At 46.4% G+C, this 12,272-nt stretch overlaps 1 protein-coding gene across 3 annotated transcripts in view; it reads left to right on the top strand.

The window, feature by feature from the left end:
- Nucleotides 1-3,763: 3,763 nt before the first annotated feature.
- SLC39A14 (solute carrier family 39 member 14) overlaps nucleotides 3,764-12,272 on the top strand; it is a 45,850-nt gene continuing 37,341 nt past the window's right edge. Inside the window, exon 1 of one of the 3 annotated variants that reach the window (XM_034661285.1) lies at nucleotides 3,764-3,938. The gene's annotated coding sequence lies outside the window, so the exon portion shown is untranslated. The remainder of the gene's footprint in view (nucleotides 3,939-12,272) is intronic. The other 2 variants (XM_034661286.1, XM_002914774.4) reach the window with 2 other exon arrangements.

Below are 12,272 nucleotides of genomic sequence, written 5' to 3'. Positions count from 1 at the left end.
AAACATGGAAAACTCATTTTTCCCCTTGAAAGTATCTTAGAAACCTGGTCATTGATTTCTCTCTTCAGTCTCTTTCAACTGACCTGAGGGCTGGGAATCAAAAAGAGGATCTTTGGGGCGCCTGGGTGGCACAGCGGTTAAGCGTCTGCCTTCGGCTCAGGGCGTGATCCCGGCGTTGTGGGATCGAGCCCCACATCAGGCTCCTCCATTGTGAGCCTGCTTCTTCCTCTCCCACTCCCCCTGTGTGTTCCCTCTCTCGCTGGCTGTCTCTATCTCTGTTGAATAAATAAATAAAATCTTTAAAAAAAAAAAAAAAGAGGATCTTTGGGGCGCCTGGCTGGCACAGTCGTTAAGCATCTGCCTTCGGCTCAGGGCGTGATCCCAGCGTTCTGGGATCGAGCCCCACATCAGGCTCCTAAACTATGAGCCTGCTTCTTCCTCTCCCACTCCCCCTGCTTGTGTTCCCTCTCTCACTGGCTGTTTCTGTCAAATAAAATAAAATCTTTAAAAAAAAAAAAGAAAAAAACCCAAAAAGAGGATCTTTGCCCCACCTGCTGATCAAGTTGCCTACCTTGTCAACACAAACCACAGAGGGGTGTTTGATTTTCCGAGTCCCCAGTCCCACCCTATACACACTCAGGGCTGGGGTCTCATTTCTCTGGCTTCTTTCCCAAGGCTGTTCCATTCACTTCAGCTATGGGTAAGCTGTGTATCTTTTGGCTGGTAGCTGTGCTAACTTGTCAGAAGGGAAATAGTCATGAAAATGCCTGGTTTTTGTGCTTAGTTCCCTTAAATATTTCCAACATCAAACTTTTAGTGAGCTGGCCTATTCATTCATCCAACAAATACTGAGAATCTTTTACATGCAAAATGTTATGTTAGGGGATGCAGGTATATACAGAAATCTTTGGTAATCAAGACACTTTAATGTCTAATAAGGTTACAGATAAAAATTAAGTAATTTTTTAAAAGATTTTAAAAATTTATTAGAAAGAGCACAAGCAGGGGGAGTGGCAGGCAGAGGAAGAGGGAGAAGCAGGCTTCCCACTGAGCAAGGGGCCCAATGTGGGGGGCTCTATCATAGGACCCTGGGATCATGACCTGAGCTGAAGGCAGACACTTAACTGACTGAGCCACCCGGGCACCCCAAAATGAAATAATTTTTAAGGGGAAAATGCAAGTACCATAAACCATATAAAATGTTTTATTTCAGGACCCAATAATAGGTCCTAAAATCAATTTAGTGGGCTTGTTACCACTCTTTAAAAGATTGAAATAGAATATAAAATATCAATACATTGCATATAGTAATGAATTTTTTTAAAAAACTTGTTTGCTGTATTGTTATTTATACTGGAGTTATTGATACTGGAGTGTAAAATATTTTTTAGTGTGGGTTACATTCAAGAAAGGTTAGATCAGGGGCGCCTGGGTGGCACCGTGGTTAAGTGTCTGCCTTCGGCTCAGGGCGTGATCCCGGCGTTATGGAATCGAGCCCCACATCAGGCTCCTCCTCTATGAGCCTGCTTCTTCCTCTCCCACTCCCCCTGCTTGTGTTCCCTCTCTCGTTGGCTGTCTCTATCTGTCAAATAAATAAATAAAAATCTTTAAAAAAAAAAAGAAAAGAAAAGAAAGGGTAGATCAAATGTGCTGTAGAAGAATCAAGAAGCTTTCTGAAGGGAAGTGGCTTTGAAGAGTTAGAGTATGAACAAGTGGAAATAGGGCTAATAGGAAGAAGGGCATATAATGTAAAAAGAAATACAGAATTGGGGGCCCAGGCATGGCACTAGGCACAAAAAATTGAGTACTACTCAGCAACAAGGAGAGACTTAGGGTTCAGCCGCAGAATTTTGTGTGGGGGTGGATATGGAGAGTTCAAACCTTTTGATTTTAAGCTGTGTTAATAATTAATTGTATTCCCCTAATGGGTTACTGATAGCTTATCAGCTTTGGTGGACTTTGGCAATTCTGCCCTCGGTCTGGTTGCAAACAAGCGAAATGCTGCCATAGGCCCTGTGGTGGGGTGTCTTGTCCTGCCTGACCTCCTGTCTCCCTGAAAGGAGCCTGTTCCCTTGTGTGTAGTACTGACACCTTGCCTGGAAAAGTCATGGGATTGTTTTTGGACCTCAGGTTTAAGAAGAGATTAACACACCTGTGTAATATGCATTTATGGGCTTAATACTTTTCAGAGCCGTATATGTGTTAGAAGCATGCTTGTTTTGTTTAATCTTTGGGTGAGTTTCTCATTCCTTTCCCCGTACTTTAAGGAAAGGAAGGAGTGGTATAGACTGGGCCATTTCTGACAGCCCATTGGAGATGGGATTGAGTCCCAATGGATGACATAATGTCTGAAAAATACTCCCCAGTTTAACCAAGAAAGACAAATATAAAGGGTTATTACAAAGATGAAGGGGCTCTGAGGGAAATTCCGCAAGACACCATTACTTTGAAATCACTTGGAAAATGGGAGGAATATCACCCCACCCCTTACCCAGCTGGAACACTGTAATTGCAGTATGAGGATAATTGAACTTTAGAAAAACCCAGGGCCCAGCTAGTCTCTTCAGGAGTGGCATAAGCACTCTGGCCTGCTCTGGCTTTGTTTCAATTCTTTCTTTTCCCCTCCCTACCCAGTACTTCGGGAACAAGCTGCCATTGAGCCCCGGATTCTTTCTGCTGCGTGCTCCAGAGATTGTCTGCTTTCCTTTTATCGTTAGCACTGCCGGCATGAGGCTTCCTCTCCCCAGAACTCTGCAGAGTGGAATATGGTCCCCCTTCCCTGGGCAAATTCACAGACACCCTACGTGCCAGTGAGGCACCAGTCGCTGAGGTAAAACTGGGACATGGGTACTAACTGGCTACAGTTATGCTACGAGACCTTTCCTTTGGGTCCCCTAGACCCAGGTGGCAGCTGGTTTAGCTGTAGAGGAAATAATCGTGATGTCCAGCAGAATAGAACAATGGGGGTTTAATAAAGGCTTATTTTCTCAAGAAATTTGCATTTCCGAGTCCTGATATTCATCTCAATAGGACTATCCCACACCGGAAGAGACTCCTAGGACACGCCTCACCCCCACATTAACATTTCTCCCAGTTTGGGATTAAGAAATGTAGCTCCCGTAGAGAGCCTTGGTGTTGGGCGGGGGGGGGGGGGGGGGGNGGGGGGGCGATGCGACATTTAGTTTGAAAGTGGAGTATAGCATGGCTTATTTGGAACTCGAATAGGAAGTTTTTGTTGTGTTAATTTTTGTTCTTTTGGCTGGTTGAAATATGCAGAAGAAACATCGTCTATAGGCGCGTCCCCTTCTAGGTACATTTCAGAATTGAGCTGGAAGTGAGAAGGTTTTTACATCAATCAAAAGTGTTAAAATATATACATACATATCGGGTGAGTAGCAGTCTTACTGCTAAGGGATGGAGGCCAGGTTGTAAGAGCTTCCCACGTTGAGACAGAAAGGTCTTAATGGGAGTTTCCAGGGAAGGAGGAGTCTATGGGGCCTCGGTGAATGAAGAACGGAATTCGCGTAAGGGTTGGAAGACGTAGCTGGTCAGGCTAGGATCCCGCCGAGCCAGGTCTCAGCCTGGAGCGGCAAGGAGCCAGTGCTGGGCCGGGCCTAGCGGGCGGCCAGCCGGCTGTCAGCTCGCGCACGTCGCGCTACCGCCCGCGGGGGTCCCACGTGGCAGGCCCTGGGGAGAGCAGGGTGGGGCGAGGGCGGGGGCGGGGCCAAGGGCGGGGTGGGCCCTACCGCTGACGCGCAGGCTTATAGCGGGGCATGCGCAGCGGTAGTGGGGACGGACGCAGGCGGTGGGGCTAGGGCACGCGGGCTCTCTCCGTGGACGCACCGACTGAGGTACCGCTGCCGCTGCCGCTGTGGGCCGCCCGAGGGCCTGGCTTGTGAGGTTGCGCGGAGCCCAGGTGGCGTCCGCCGGAGCTTCAGGTGAGGGCGGAGGGCGTACGTGTGTGCGGGACCGCGCAGTGCTGAGGAGTGGGGCATCGCGCTGAGAAGCGGCGCGCCTCCAGGTCTCGGGGTCACCGGGTGGGGGCGGGGCCCCGGCGGCGCCGAGGACCGGGAGCTCGGCTCGGAATTCCGAAGCCTCGGGCTAGACCAGGGCCCGCACGTGGGCCCGGACGCTGGATGGAGGGGACACCTGGCCGCGGTGCCCCGATAGGGGTTACTTGGTGGGGAGGAAGGGGTTCGCAGCTGCTGTCCTTTCGGCTGGAGAATCGAGGGATGTGGGAGCCAGAGAAGGGTGTCCATAACGTAGATAGCCGCACTAAAAGCTCGAAAGGCTTCCTGGAGCCCATAGATACGAGGATAGGAAAAGCAGAGAGTAAATGGGCAAATCTGGTGGGCGGCTCCGATGGGACCCTGGTCTCCGGACTTTGCTTTCCGGGAGCTGTGTCCCCCAGCCCATCCCACCCCCGCCGGATCACCAACCAGCAGAAGAAAAATGACCCAGATCTTCCAGCTGACTAGTCGCAAGAGCTGGAGAACGGCAAAGGAGGGACTGTGCTAAACCCTGACCTGGCTTACCCCATGGGCATGGTTTTTTAGCTATTTTTGGTCCTACCGACCAAGTTGGGCGATCTGGCTCAGGCTGCCCTCTCTTGGTGGGTTAGGGCAATGGGATAAAATAGCCATCCAAGCAGTTTCATCATGTGATTCTGAGATTCAATTAAAGCCAAGAAAATTTTCTCAGCTCAGAGTTGTGGCTTCAGTTGTGAAGATCTAGTGTCTGCCAGGGTCTGGGTGTCCAATAGGACTGTGTGGGCATGATTTGGGCAGAATGCTCACCTGGGGCATAAGGAACAGTGGGGGCAGGAGCCACTTTGAACCTGACTTTTCTTCCTGGAGCCACCCTGGATTTGGTTTTGACTTCAGAATCGCTCTTCTCCAGGAACCACAGGCACGTGGGTAGGCTGCTGGAAAGTGATGGTGGTAACATGTACTGGGGACTGGCCTGGTTATCCCGATCCCTGTCCCAGCCCTGCTCTTAAATTGAAACTTTGACCTTGGGAAGGGGTCAGTGCTAAGGTCAGAATAGATCTCTTATCTACAGCATCTGTGATTAATCCTTAACTCTTAAAACAAGAGCCCTAAAAACTGAGAGGAACTTGATGATGAAGCAAGAGAAAGGATGCCCAGAATTGTGACTTTTATTTTATTTTATTTTAAGATTTTATTTATTTATTCGACAGAGATAGAGACAGCCAGCAAGAGAGGGAACACAAGCAGGGGGAGTGGGAGAGGAAGAAGCAGGCTCATAGCGGAGGAGCCTGAAGTAGGGCTCGATCCCAGAACGCCGGGATCACGCCCTGAGCCAAAGGCAGAAGCTTAACCGCTGTGCCACCCAGGCGCCCCCAGAATTGTGACTTTTAGAAGCTGTAATTAAAAACTACATATTCCATTTCTTGTTGGAGGCCCATAGGTGGGCTTTTCATAAACTGTGTAGTAGCCAGGAGATAGACTAGTGGTACTTTTTCTGCCTTTGGTTTGCAGATATGACTAAAGGGCATCAAACAGAATTATTGGCCTTGTCATTTGGAGAAGAATAAGAACTGTAGGCTCTAGGACTCTCCGAGTAGTCCTCATCTCTTCAGTACGTGAATATGCAGGGCCTGGTCTGTGCTCAGCTCTGCAGTGGCCACTGCCAGGTGCCAAGAGGGGATGAGGCTTGGCTCCTGCAGACAATTGATGAGGAGAGAACATCCAAACATGAATAAGGTAGCAACGCAAGAGAGGCCATGCTGTTGTGTTCAGTGAACTTCAGAAAAGACCGCACTCTACTAGAGATGGTGTAAGATGGTGGGAGATTGTGGGCTTTCTCGCCAGATCAATCTGTGCAAATCCTGGCCCCCAGTACTCTCCAGAAGAGCGGTTTCCTAACCTCTGTGGGCCTGTTCTCCCTGCCGTGAAGCACGTTGCAGTTGTTCCTGGAACGTGGTAGAGGTCTCACCATCATTATCATCATCATCATCTCTGTGGGGTGGGGTGTGTTATTTAGGGGTCCTGGAAACTGATAGGTAGGTTGGGTTGTAGGAGTGGTATGAGTGCAGACAGGGTTGATTCTTCTCCTTCTTGGGAACATGGATGTAATTTCCCTGCCTGTCTGGGTAGGTTGCTTTTCTGTGCCCTGCCAGGGACTGTCCCAAGAATCACTCAGCATAGGGAAAAGAGGGTTTTTTCCCTCCCCATCTTTAGTTTTGGGAGCTATTCTGGTTTCCTCAGGTAATAGAAGTACTCCTTTTCTGGGCTGATAATAGTCTAGAACGACTAACATTGTGTGGGGGAGCCTTCGGGTGTATATCAGTCACTGGACTGGTTCTGTTTTAAAACCCTTCCCACAATCTTCCTTTTTCCTTACCTGCTTATACCCCACTCTATTCCAGGAGGAACCTGAATCCATGTCCAATATTCACAGGATCTTGGGATCTACGTAGTAGTGTTGTGAATAGACTCTGTATGTCTGCGAATTGGGACGCCTTCTCCCCACCATGTTACATAATTCAACCTGTTGGCATGGAAAAAAGTAATGCTTAGGCATTTTGCAGAACTACAGACAATAAGAGCTTGAACTGCAGGGATTTGGGGAATCTTTAAGTCTAGGCTCTTTGTTTTACAACTCATGAAACTAGATCTGGAGAGGTTAATTGGTATCCCCAAGTCACATTGCTTGCTAGTGACCAAGAGTCTCGATGGCGAAGACCAAAGAAGGGTTCTGTTTTTATTCCTAAGTGTGATGATGAAATTGCTAATTCTACTCTTCTCCTTGAAAACGTGAAGAGGAAGGAGCCAGTTATCCCCTGTGCTTATTTAGAAGGAAGGAAGTTCCTTTGCTTGTGTGGATAGAAGTTTCTTCTGCAGGAATGCCTTGAGACATGTGAGGGTAGGGAGTGGATGTGGCAGGGTCATGCTGCTGGGGCCCCAGCCAGGACTCACTAAATGTCTACATTGGGACTTTTCTGACCTCGGGGCTGGTGGCTTGGCAGAACGCCAGCAGATAAGGAGTCCAGAGTCTGCTGCTAGCCAGGGGCCTCATGCCCTCCCAGGGAGCCAGCAGGGCAGCCTTGCCACAAGCTCTCTGAGACCCAACTGCCTTGTCCCCACTGTTACTGTGGTCATTGAGCCTCCCAGAGGCAGAGCACCCTGTGGGCGCTCTTGGATCCCCACAAAGGCAGGAGAGAGAGTGGCCACAGAATCAGCCTGGGGAGAGCCTGGCATGCCCAGCTGTGGGAAACCATATTCCCTGCCTTGGAAACTCAAGATCTGACTGTGTTCTCAGGCCTCCTAACCACCTTCCTCCAGCATCTGGCCCCGGAGAATGTTGGGGTTTGATGGAATGAGAAGGTGACAGTCCTGAATTTGTTACCATTGGATCCCTAGGGGCTCTTAGGCAAGCACTCAGTAGTTAATAAAAAGTTAGCTTAAATTAGGGAGTTTTAAAACAATCCATGTTTTAAACAATTCATTTTGCTTTAAAAACATATGCATGTATTTTTTTACTCACCAAAACTGATTTAGGGCTGAGGCCTTTTCTTTGGGTTTCTGGGTATGCTAATTAAACTTGCAAATTGTATATAAAAATCATACCTATACATACCACCTCCAATTTTTTCACATTTCATTTTATTATTTTTTTAAAGATTGTATTTATTTATTGGAGGGATAGAGAGCTCACGTGCACAGCAGGGGGAAGGGGCAGAGGGAGAGAGAGAAGCAGGCTTCCTATTGAGCAGGGAGCCCCACCTGGGCCTCGATCCCAGGACCCTGAGATAATGACCTGAGCCAAAGGCAGATGCTTAACTGACTGAGCCACCCAGGCGCCCCCACATTTCCTTTTATTTTATTGAATTTTTTTCACTAGGCTGAAAAATCACAGTTGAAAAACCAAAAGGTTAAAAAACAGTGTATACATTCACCCCCACACTGGGTATTCAGTGAAACATCTTACCCCTGTCCCTCTTTTTTACAGATGGTTCAAGTTAGCACTTTAGACGTGTTGTTTAGCTGCTTGCTGTTTTCACCTAGCAACTGTATTGGATCCTTCCATATGGGCACAGAGAACACTTGGGTCATTCTTTTGTTGTAGCCATACAATATTCAGGATATGGAAGTACAGTGATATTTTAACCAATGTACGTAAGTCATCTCTCTCTGTCCCCAAACTTGGGTGGTTTCCATTATTTTGTCTATTCTGTTATTACGTACAATACTGCAATGAATAGCTTTGTACAAACGGTATTTCCTATGTGTGTAATTATGACTCTAGAGGAAATTCTCAGAAGTGGGATTGCTGTGTAAGGACATATACATCTGTTCATTAGTTTTTCTTAATTTAAAGGACATTTGCCTGTCAGTCCACATGTAGAATCTTACCTTTTTTTTTTTTTTTTTTTTAAGATTCTGTTTATTTGAGAGAGCGCACAAGCAGGGGGAGTGGCAGGGAGAGGGAGCCCAATGTGGGGCTGGATCCCAGGACCCTGATACCATGACCTGAGCAGAAGTCAGATGCTTAACTGACTGAGCCATCCAGGTGCCCCTTTTTCCCCTCGTTTGTAACATGTCTTTCTAGATAAGCAGTTCTCAGACTTTTTGATCCTTGGATTCTTTAATATTGTCTTTTGTTTATGTGCCAAATGTTTTGATATTTGCTCGGTTAAAAATTAAAACACATTTGGGGCACCTGAGTGGCTCAGTTAAGCGTCTGATTCTTGATTTTGGCTGGAGTCTTGGTTGTGAGATCAAGCCCCATGTTGGCTCCGAGCCAGGTGTGGAGCCTCCTTGAGACTCTCTCTCCGTCTCCCCCTACCACACCCCCCAAAATTAAAACAGATTTAAAAATAATAAATATAAGATCATTACATGTTAACCTAAAAAGCGTATTTTTATGAAAATACCTGTTTTCCAAGATTAAAAAAAGCGGAGAACAGGATGGCATTGCTTTTACATCTTTGTAGATCTACAGGATTTCAAGATAATGATTTATGAGATGATGCGATAACAGAGATGGTAATAGTTTGCTGGTAGAGACTCAGTTGAAGTCTTAACGAACAAACTGAGTTAATCTCTGAACACGCATATTTATACCCTAAACTTCTACCTTAGAAATCTGTACAAAACTCAAGACTGCTATATTCACCACACTTCATGTAGCCTCTGAAAAATGAGAGTGAAGAGGCTTTTAACATCTTAATATTATAATGAAAGTAGTTTTTACCTGATAGACCTGAAATGCTCTCAGTGACCCCAGGTGTCCTCTAAGACCAGAATTTCAGAATTGCTGTTCTGGAGTGCTTAATTTTCATAGAAACCCAACCTTTTTTTCTGCACCTACATTTCAGTTACTATTTAATTATAACCACAATAACAAATAGAACTAGAGTAAGGAGGTTTGGGCATAGGCCCGTCAGACTTCTGCTGGTGATTATCTGGAGGATGTACTGGGTTGGGGGTAGGGCAAGCCAGTGGAGCTCAGCTGAGAGCTTCCACCCTGTGAAGACAGGCAAACCCCTGTGAAGATGGGCAAACCTGCCTGGTCTGCAGATACTTGCAAAGTCCGTGCAGAGGTGCACTGAGGACACGTGGAAGGTTGCATGCTATCTTGTGGGTTTGTTAAGCTACAGTTGAGTGAAGCAGGTGAGATACTTAAGCAGGCCGGAAGGAGGGGAAGTGCTTAGGGCAGGAGTGGTCTGGAAAGGCTTCCTGGAGGTGGAATTAAGCCAAATTTTGAAAGCTATGAAGAAAGGAAAGCAGGAAGAGGAGTCCTGGTGAGGAGGCACAAAGATGTACGATCCTGGGGCAGGGGTGATCAACATAGGCCAGAGGTTGATATTGATAGAAGGCAGGTGACAGGCATGCCTGGAAATTTAGGTTGGACCCAGGGGTTTTGAAGGGCTCCGGGGTCTAAGGTACTGATACTCATTCTGAGAACCCTTAGCTGTTTCCATGTCAAAGACTTTACTGCTCTGTTTCAGCAGCCCTCTGTCTTGGGGTCCAGCCTGCTCTTACCTTGAGCAACTCTGTGGTCCCAAATCTAGATCCTTTGCACCAGTCCACTTCAACTGCCACCTCTTGCCTCCGCTTAGCCCTCAGAGGCAGGGAACACCTTTCTAGCCTATCTTAACACAGCCCTCTCTACCTTAAAAGCCTCTTCTAGAAACTTTGTGATTAATGATATTCCACAGCATCCCCAAGCAACTGTTTGGTATTTTTGAACATTTTATTTTATTTTTTTATTTAAAAAAAATCTTTTTTTATTTTAAAGATTTTATTTATTCATTTGAGAGAAAGAGAGAGCACAAGCAGGGGAGAGCCAGAAGCAGAGGGAGAGGGAGAAGCAGACTCCCCACCGAGCTGGGAGCCCAACATGGGACTCAATCCCAGGACTCAGAGATCACGACCTAAGCTGAAGGCAGACGCTCAGCCATCTGAGACACTTGGGTGCCCCTGAAAATTTTATTTTTTTCTGATTATCAAAAGTAATGCAACTTATTGTAAAGTAGAGAATAAAGTAGTATTGGAGAAAAAGACTGGAATCCTGTGGCCCTGAGGCAACCGCTGTTCACAAATTGCCTATTTCCTTGTAATTGTTCTTCATGATACAATTGGGTATCTATCCCCCCCTTACGTTGGCATCAAAATTTCTCCTGAAGCATTTAGTCTGCCTTATGGCTCTATAATAACTTAGGCAGCCATTTCCTCTTAAACTTTTTATTTTGCACTAATTTTAGACTTAAGGAGAAGTTGCAAAAAATATAGCAGAGTGCCTTCATATCCCTCACCCTGTAGTACAATTATCAAGAAGAAGAAATCAGCATTGGCAAATATTATTAACTAAACTGCAGGCCGCCTTAAAATTTGACCGGTATTTTCGCTAATGTCCTTTTTCTGTTCCAGGATCCCACGTTGCATTTAGTTGCTATTTCTTCGTCTCCTCTAGTTTCTAACAGTTCCTGCATCTTTCCTTAGAACGGGGTCATGCATTTTGGGCGAGAATATCACAAAAATGCTGTTGCAGCCTTCTCAGAGCATCCTATCAAGGCATTCATGATGTCAATATGTCTTATTACTGGTGACGTTTTCTTGGATCACTTGGTCCAACTGGTGTCTGCTAGACTTCCACACTGGAAAAATTGCTCTTTCTTCCATGGCAAATCCTTGTATACCTCAAATCCCTTTTGCCAGGAAGAGCCTGTCTCTTTCAAGGACTCACCTGATTAGTTCTGGTCACATAAGGTAATTACTCTATCTTAAAGGTCAGTGAATTTGGTCAGCTAACACCAGCGAAATCCCTTTGGCCAGATAATGTAACATAGTAGCAGGAGTGATACCTCATATTTACAGGTCCTGCCCACACACAAAGGCAAGGGTCATGGGGGGTCATCTTAGAATTCTGCCAGCTATAGCAAGAGAACGAACCCCAGATAAAAATGATCAGGCCTTAATCCAGCACTGACATATTAGTTTCCCATGGCTGCCTTAGCAAGTTTATCACAAACCGGGTAGCTTGAAACAACAAAAATGTATCCTCTCACAGTTCTGGAGGCGAATTTCAAAATCAAGGTGTCAGCAGTACCACACTCCCTCCAAAGGCTCTAGGGGAGAGTGCTTCCTTGCCTCTAACAGCTTCTGTTGGCTCTAAGTGTTCCTTGGCTCACTCCAATCTCTGCCTCCATCCTCAAATATCCTTCTCTGTGTCCCTCTGTCCAAATCTCCCTCTCCTTTATCTTGTAAAGATACCAGTCATTAGATTTAGGGCCCACCCTAAATACAGGATGATTTCATCTCAAGATCCTTAACTAATTATATCTACAAAGACCCTGTTTCCAAATAAAGTTATATTCTGAAGTTTGGGATAGACATGGATGGGGGGGGATATTTTTCAACCCACTACATTCCTGATGGGAGGAAATGTCCTGTATAGACTGTCATTTACAGAGCTGCAAAAGAAAAGGGAGGCTTCTTTTTAGATCTAAGACAGAAAGCAGACTTTGCTGTTGAGGCAAGGGCCCAGCCTCAGCCTGCCTGCTCCCCTCATGTTGACACAGGTCTGAGAACCAAGTAGAAATTAGAAAACTGGCCTCAGAGGTCCTTCATGTTTGGGACCCAGACACTTTGCAGTACCAACAAGTTGTGTGTGCATGGAGCTCTCACTGAGCACTGGTTTCCCTGTAGGACGGGCAAGGCAGAGATGGTGGGACCCATTTGGTAGGGGGAGGGGTGATCTGACTTCAGAGAGTTTAGATAAATCACAGAAATATTAATAACTAG

This window comes from Ailuropoda melanoleuca, chromosome 5, assembly GCF_002007445.2.
Source record: "Ailuropoda melanoleuca isolate Jingjing chromosome 5, ASM200744v2, whole genome shotgun sequence".
Taxonomy (NCBI): domain Eukaryota; kingdom Metazoa; phylum Chordata; class Mammalia; order Carnivora; family Ursidae; genus Ailuropoda; species Ailuropoda melanoleuca.
The sequence above is the reverse complement of the archived record's forward strand: the minus strand, read 5'-3'. Positions and strand labels throughout refer to the sequence as shown.